Source organism: Myotis myotis, unplaced genomic scaffold (assembly GCF_014108235.1).
Source record: "Myotis myotis isolate mMyoMyo1 unplaced genomic scaffold, mMyoMyo1.p scaffold_m19_p_4, whole genome shotgun sequence".
Taxonomy (NCBI): domain Eukaryota; kingdom Metazoa; phylum Chordata; class Mammalia; order Chiroptera; family Vespertilionidae; genus Myotis; species Myotis myotis.
Window position 1 is genome coordinate 30883692 of NW_023416346.1, and position 8916 is coordinate 30892607.

Genomic DNA, 8916 nt, shown 5'->3' on the forward strand with positions numbered 1-8916 from the left:
ATATAATAGTAACTCTTCATATATATATATATATATATATATATATATATATATATGGTATATGCAGTTGTATAAAGTAACTCTTCATATATATATATATATATATATATATATATATGGTATATGCAGTTGTATAAAGGCATTTTAGTAATAATCATCTAGACAAAGAGAAACTATGATTCTCAAAAATGGTATGTTAAGGGCCCTTAAGGATCCTCCATAAATAGCTCATGGAAATAATAATTTACTAATCATACAATTCCTGTATAAACATGCTAGTTCCATCTCTACTGATGACTTAGATAACAATTATTAATATAGCATCAGATAAATACTGTAGTAATTCCACTTATTAACTTCTACATTCTTTTTTGAATGATTAACAATTCCTTGTACAGATCATGCTAGCTTATTCATTTACAGAGATGTGATTAGAACATCAGTTTCAACCTTATGTACATCTGATCCCTTCCACTGAACACTTATCTAAAAGAGGTGCCTTAAGGAAGACACTTGGCTGGTACATTTTGATGGTAAGATAATGGAGACAATGAGTTTACATTCCCTAAGAACAGACGTAGGTCAAATCCTGAGGGTACTCTAAAGATGGGACACATATGGGTAAAGTAGGAATATTTCTGGAAGAGAGAAGCAGAAAAGTAACAGAAGATGAGCTTCTCTTACATACCCATTTGGCTTTAAGCCAGCAGTAATTAGGAATATATGAAATGGTATTGTATTAACAGCATCCTATAATGGTTAAGAAACTAAGTTCTTGCTCAGCCGGTGTGGCTCAGTGATAGAGCATCGACCTATGAAGCAGAGGTCATGGTTTGAATCCCAGTCAGGACACATGCCAGGGTTGCAGTCTCGATCCCCAGTAGGAGATCTCTCTCATCATTGATGTACCCATCTTTGTCTTCCTCTCCTTTCTTCTTTGAAATCAATAAAAATATGTTTTTTAACCAAAAAACCAAGTTCTGGAATCAGACAGACTTGAGCTCAAATTCTAGTTCTGGCACTCTCTATCTGTGTGGCCATTGGCAAGTATCCTAATCGTTCTGAGCCTTGATTTGCTGATCTTTAAAATAATGATAATACCTACCATACAGGGTTGTCTTGAGAAATTAAATGGGGTAGTTCATGTAAAACACTTAGTGGAATACCTGAGATATTATAAGTAATTAAGAAATTACATATATGTACTAGAGGCCCATTGCACAAAGATTCCCGCAATAGGCCTTCCTTCACCTGGCTGCCGGCACCGGTTTGCCTTCGGCACCCGGGACCCAGGCCTTTGGTCTGGCCGCAGCAGAGAAGCCAAGCCTCTCTTCTCTAGCCGCAGCAGCGAGGCTTGGCTTCTCCACTTGGGCCACAGCAGTGAGGCTTGGCTTCTCTGCTCCAGCTGCAGCAGAGAAGCCAAGCCTCTTCAGTCTTTAGTCATCTTCAGTCTTCGCTCTGCACCTGCATATGCAAATTAACCATCATCTTTGTTGGGTTAATTTGCATACTCATTCTGATTGGCTGGTGGGGGTAGCAGAGTGACACCAATTTGCATGTTTCTCTTTTATTATATTATATTATATATATATATATATATATATATATATATATATATGAAGCCCGGTGCACAATAATTTGTGCACTGGCGGGGGGGGGGGCATCCGTCAGCCCAACCTGTGCCCTCTCACAGTCTGGGACCCCTCGGGAGATAACCACCTACTGGCTTAGGCCCGCTCCCCTGGTGGCAGATGGCTTGCCCAATCCCACAGTGTATGCCCCATCTCCCCCAGTCACAGATGGCAGGCCCAGATCCTGCATTGGGTTGGGCAGCCAGTCAGATCATGCTACCACCCGCCCCACCCAACCCACCCACCCTGGCCCACACACTGCAGGCCAGGGATCACGCTGCCGCCCGCCCTGGGCCGCACAGAGCAGGCCCGGGTCCTGAGCTGGGGCGGGCGGAGGCTGGGGATTGTGCTACCGCCCGCCCCGCCTGTTCTGCCCGCCCCGCCCCACACAGGACAGGCCCGGATCCCGCCGCTGGGGTGGGCAGCAGCTTGGGATTGCGATGACACCCACCCTGCCTGCCCCGCCCTGCACACGGCAGGCCAGGATCTCCTGCTGGGGCGGCCATCAGCTGGGGATGGTGCTGCTACCAGCCCCAGGCTGGGCGGCGCAGTGGGATCTGCCTTCAGTATGCAAATTAGCTGTCATCTTTTGTTGGTGGTTAATTTGCATATCACACTGATTAGCCAATGGGATGCATAGTGAAGGTACGGTCAATTACCATGTTTGTCTATTATTAGATAGAATATATATATATATATATATATATATATATATATATATATAATATGTAAATTTAAGGTTGCTTTTTCTTTTTTTATTTCTTAAAGTATTACAAAGAGTATTACACATGTCTCCTTTTTCCCCCCCTTGACATTCCCCCGGCTTTCCCCACCCCCCAGTGTCTTGTGTCCATTAGTTATTCTCATATGCATGCATATAAGTTCTTCAGTTGATCTCCTACCTCCCACAACCCTCCCCAGGGTTCCCACTGTAGTTTGACAGTCTGCTTAATGATGCTCTGCCTCTGTATCCATTTTTGTTCATCAGTCTATAATGGTCCTTATTACCAATAAATGAATGAGTTCATGTGGTATTTTTTTCAGATTCCCAGGGGCCGTCTCAGTCTCACAGGGGCCATCTCAGCCTCACAGGGGCCATCCCAGCCTCACAGGGGCTGTCCCAGCCTCACAGGGGCTGTCTCAGCCTCACAGGGGCCGTTTCAACCTCACTGGGGCCGTCTATTTAAGGTTGCTTTTTCTTAAGTAAATATATTTTCACTGAAAGACTACATTAGTGGAGCTAGATTCATGGCACTTCAAAATAAAAACTCGAGCTAATTTCTTTGATGCTGGAAAGAAATAAGTATGGTTAAAAAAGCATAAGAAATAAGCCCAAGAAATACATGAGGATAGAAGGATCCTTGTATCCCAACAGAGACCAAAATGTCAGACTTTGGAAATATAAGGTCTAATCAAATGTATATAGTTGATAACTGAATTAGTACCATGAGAACTCAGAGCAATGTAGAAGGTAAGAAGATGATACAAAGCTGGAAGCAAAAGCAAACATTACCTATTCACCTAGAAATGGGTATAATCTCTGGTCAACTTGTAAAAAATACATGTAGTTTCCTTTGCAGAAATAATTTAGAGGAAAAGAATGGAGGTACAACTCCTTATAAAGATAGGAGTTTAGGGGAAAGACCTCACTATTCACAGGTTATGTTTGTTATTATTTATGTAGACTTTTGCCAGTTCAGAGAAAATAACATTTGTTTTTGCATTCTCCTTGGGCCTGAGCACATTTTACTTGTTCAGAGATAGCTGATTAGCTGAGATAAACAATCTCAAATTGCCAAGTTATAACTGTTGCTTTTTTAGGATATAAACAATGATTCCTTACCTATGTGACTAAAAGCAGGCCAAAACAGTAGGTCTGATGGAATGTTAAAAGTATGGCTGTTGAGTGTCACCTACACAATAACTCCTGACAGCCATTTCCTGTTTGGCAGCATAGAGGAGAGGGCTGATTGACTTATCATCCTGATTCATCATTATGACTCAAATAATCCCTTCTGTCTACCTGTCCTGCACAAGCAACCTTTTCTTTAATTATGAAAAACATAGTGCCAGTATCTGGCCCTAAGGAAGAAGGTCATGGTTTGGTTCTGTTAAATTAAAAAAATGTGAGTTTTCAAGTCAACAGAATAACAATTAACATTTATATATAGCACTTTGAAACATGTTAAGCATGCTTTTATACATGATTTCATTTACGCATTTTTTAAAAAATAATTTTTATTTTTCCATTGATTTTTAGAGAAAATGGAGGGGAGAGACAGAAAGAAAGAAACATTCATTGGTTGCCTAAAGCCTGCAATGAAGTACACGCCCTTGACTGGAATCGAACCTGGGACCCTTCAGCCCATGGGCCAACACTCTATCCACTGAGCCAAACCAGGCTACGTGATTTCATTTAATTCCTACAACAGATCTATGACGTAAGCCATAGCTATTTGTGCTTCTACTGTGTGAGGAAACTGAGTTTCCAGAGATGAAAAGGCTTGCCCCAAACGTCAGCTGGTAAGTGATGAATATTCCAGATTTAACTCCAAATTTTAGGTTGTTGACTTCAGACCTAATCTTGGTTCCTATTATGTCTAACTCTCCTTCAAACCCTTTCTTCTACTACTTATAAGATGCTATTTATTTTACCTCCATAAAGCTTCTTAAATGTATCCGCTATTGAAGTTCCCACCTCCACTCCCATGACCCTAGCCCAGGCCACCATTGTTTCTCCTCTGGATTATTGCAATAATCTTCTAACTATTCTGCTCATGATCTTATGATCTGTTCTACATGTTGCTACTAAAGTGGGCTATTTGAAAGTAAAAATCTGAACATGACGCTTACTTTCTTAAAGCCCATCAATGTCTTCTCAATATTTTCAAATAAATTCTTAATGCATTAGCATGCCATACCTCATGCATTTCCTGGTCTCCTTCTTACATACCCTATGTTCTGGCTAGAACAAGCTCCCTTCTTTAACTTGAACCTCCATGACCTTTGTTGTTTTTGTGTTTTTCATTTGATTGGAAGAATTTCTTTCTCCTGTTGACTGCCTTATTATGTAGGAGGAACCTATAAGAGATGTCTTCAGTAAGATAGTCTAACTCTGATGGAATGTTTCCATTAGTCTTCATATAAACTCCTGTATAGCATTAACAAATTTAGTTGTAATTATTATTTTTTCTTTATTATTTAAAGTATTGCATATGTCTCCTTCCCCCCGACCCATTGACCTCTCCCCAGCCACTCCCACCCCCAGCACATGCCCTCACCCTGCTAGTGTCTGTGTCCATTAGTTGCAATTATTGATTGGTATGTTCATCTGACTCACTAGACTCTGAGATAAGGGTTAAAGACTTGTCTTATAAAATGTATAGCCATCGTTTTTGTCTAACAAAGCATTTGGAACAGAAAGGAGTAAAAAATGTTTATTACATGAAACTCGTAAGCAATGATTCATTATCATATGCTCAAATATATCACATGTAGGGAGTTACTAAGGCCAAGCCTTACTTTAAAAAGGAGAATTACACAATTCATTTTGTTAAGGAACAACATAAGACATTTTATAATTGAGATATTGTATAGTACTGACTGAAAGTCTATAGCAATTCAGAAGAAGATTTGAAATTAGGGAGGTACCTCTTTCCTTTAGAAATGATGATTATTTATGAAGGGCCAGCAGCAACTGAATATTTGCCATCCAGCAGCTGACACAGTACTCATTGTAAATCATACTTAATAAACCCAAGTCCTTTTAAAAAGTGAAGGTGTTTGCCAATCAGAAAGGATATGTGCACCCCTAGTTCATAGCAGCACAATTCACCATTGCTAAGATCTGGAAACAGCCTAAGTGCCCATCAGTAGATGAATGGATTAGAAAACTGTGGTACATCTACATGATGGAATACTATGCTGCTGTAAAAAAAGAAGGAATTCTTACCATTTGCAACAGCATGGATGGAACTGGAGAGCATTATGCTAAGTGAAATAAGCCAGTCAATGAAGGAAAAGTACCACATGATCTCACTCATTTATGGATAATAAAGACCATTATAAACTTGTGAACAAAAATAGATACAGAGGCAGAGCAGCCTCGAACAGACTGTCAAACTACAGCGGGAAGGCCGGGGAGGGTTGGGGGGCAGGAGGGGAGGGTGAGAGATCAACTGAAGGACTTGTATGCATGCATATAAGCATAACCAATGGACATAAGACACTGGGGAGTAGGGGAGGCCAGGGGATTGTCAAGGGCGGGAAAAAAAGGAGACATATGCAATACTCTTTGTAATACTTTAAGCAATAAAACAATTTAAAAAAATAAAAGTGAAGGTGTTTGGTATTTAGGGAGAAATACCATCCCCCCAGGAGATTGACTCAAGGAAAGTACTTAGAAACTGAATCTAAATTCCTACGAGTATTAGGAGGCAGAATTCTATCTGGCTGGGATGTTACAGGTTTGGAATACATTCTTTAAGGGAATACATATCAATTATTTTTATTGAGAAGAAAACACACTTGCTTTTTATTTAACCAGTCAAAATTTGGATAAATCACTATGGATATTTGGTGCTACCCATTTGGTTGCCTTTCCCAGGCCAGCACTACCAAGTCTCCCCTTACACTCAAACAGAATATGATTCCAGTGGTTTTCTTGTTTCTAGCATGTGCCCTCTGTAATAATACAGCACAATCTACAGAAATGTTTCCCTCCACTATCAGTAAGCTAACTGAGAAGCTACATGTCTTTCCCCAAAAATGATTCTGAATGCCCCCCAACCACCCCTACAGTGAATTAGAAGTAATTGCATTCATTTTTTAAAGTATTTTTCTATTAAACTTGAAATAAATTGGAATTGTCTTTACATCACTGATATGCATTGCAGAACACTAAATGGGAGATATTATTCAAGAATATCAAATTAACAAATCTTTATTGAGTATTGGCTATGTGTAAAGTCCTGTTCTTATTTCTGTGTGGGGCATTCAGAAGCATACACCATGGTCCTTGCTTTAAACTAAGTTGTTTAGTTAGGTCACATAGAGATCCCTTAACTAGATCAGGGATGGGGGAAGGAGGTAAAGTTGACCCTCAGCTGGTAGTTATGAATAATTAATTGAGGCACTTAAAGAAAAATGACAGAGCAAGCAAGCTATGATAGAAGAATATATAGGCTGGGGAAAGATTGGCTGAAGAATTAAGAAGGGAATAAAATGAAGATTCAAGGCAGAGGATCCTAGATGCTTGTTAGTGGGTAATGCCAGGCAGTACCTTCTAAAACAGAAAAGTACATAGAAAAGTTCATGAAGAGAGCAAGGCCTGTGCTGTGGGCTGGGGAAAGGAGGTAAAAAAAAAATCAAAATTCATAGAGCAGAGTAGTCAGAATGTACTAATTGTGATGGCGATGAAGGTGCTGACTGCATACACAGAAATGGGTTCTATCAGAAGCAAATGGATTTTATTTAGGGTTCAAACAAAACACAACCTGACTTCTCTAGAAACCAGGATGAGAAACAAAGATAGTAGCTCCAACCTAGACTGGGGGTGCAAGTAAAGTGAACCAACCAGAATCCTATCACTTTTGATAAAAGGCCCGTGGATTAAAAAGGAATGCCAATAAAGGGATCCTGAATGGAATCTATCCATGACTTACATCTGTGTAAAATGAGTGACATGAACTATACCTGGGAAAAACTTAACTGGTATATAGTACTTAGATTGGACTTTTTTTGTATTAGTGGGGGATTTTGTTATAAATCTAAATTACATGTTGTCCTGGTCATCAGTGGACAAGATAGAAGAAGAATGCTACTTGAAATTCTGGACAGTCTGGTGAAAATGGGGAATCTACTAGTATAACTCTGAATAGAGAAATCTCCAGCGAGTGGCGCTGTGCTGTGGCAGAGCCAGCAGCGGGCAGCCTCTGGCCACCCTGGACCAGCAGCAGCCCAGTCCCCAGCAGTGGGAAGGGATGGCTCTGAAGCGGATCAAGAAGGAATTGAGTGACCTGCAGGGGGATCCTCCTGCCCAGTGGTCTGCAAGACCTGTGGGAGATGATTGGTTCTGCCGGCAGGCCACCATCACCGGCCCAAATGACAGTCCTTATCAAGGAGGCATTTTCTTCCTGAACATCCACTTTCCCACAGATTATCCATTCAAACCCTCAAAGGTTGCTTTCACGACCAAAATTTACCACCCCAACATCCACAGCAACCGCAGCATTTGTCTCAACATCCTACAGTCCCACTGGTCTCCATCACTGACAGTGTCTGAAGTGCTCTTATCCATCTGCTCCCTGCTCTGTGAGCCCAACCCTGACGACCCTCTGGTGCCAGAGAGCTCACACCTACAAGGCCAACTGAGAGAAGTACAACAAACTGGCGCGAGAGTGGACACAGAAATATGCTATATGAGTGCCTTGGAGGTTGCACAGGGAACACTGCTCAAGAAAAGCTGAGCCCCTGGCTGAGCCTCCCAAAGGGGGTTCTCTCTTCCATGAGCGAATGATGGTCCCACCCTCTCTAGCCACAGCATGTGGTGCTGCTCAGTCCACGTGGCTTTGACACAGTCCCATCCTGATGCCAAAGCAGTAGTCACCGTTAGATCTGCAGCCTCCTCGCTACACTGGAATCAGTCCCTCCACCCGACTCACTGCTGGATTCATGGGGGACAGTTTGCTGTCACCTCCCCTATCCTGCCTCACTCATGGTGGCATCACTGGCCCTGGCACCACAGAGCTTGGCCCTCACCTTCTGGGACTCAGGGCCAACCTGGGTGTCCAGGGCAGAGGGGGCAGGCTTTCCTCACATCCTGTCTGCCATAAACCGTATCCCAAGGAGCCTCAACTCATCCCAGGAGGCTCCAGGGAATTGGAGAGTATCCCTTACACCGAGAAGCAGCAAACAATGTTGGGATAGAAAGCACAGAACACCCAGGAGATGACTGTCTTTTCAGAAGCAAGACCTGGAGCGATTAGGGTTTTGCCTTTCCATGGGAAGAGGTTTTTCACCACCTCCCTCCCTCCATGGAGCCTACACTAAGTCCAGTGTGTACCACCCACAGACCAGAGCACAGGGGCAGGGAGAGACTTTTAAATGTAAATAAAATGTAATTCACCCATAACCCTAAACGATAACTGAAAAAAAAGAAAGAAATCTCCAGCCCCATCATACATAGCATCTTAGGAATCTGAGATAAGTCAAAGTGGGGAAAACTATTAATCCATGAACACAGTATATTCTTCCTTTTGTTTATGTCTTCCTCTATCTCTTTTTT

General features: G+C 41.8%; 1 pseudogene; it reads left to right on the top strand.

The window, feature by feature from the left end:
- Window positions 1–7612: 7612 nt before the first annotated feature.
- On the top strand, window positions 7613–8075 carry LOC118654055 (annotated as a pseudogene).
- Window positions 8076–8916: the final 841 nt, after the last annotated feature.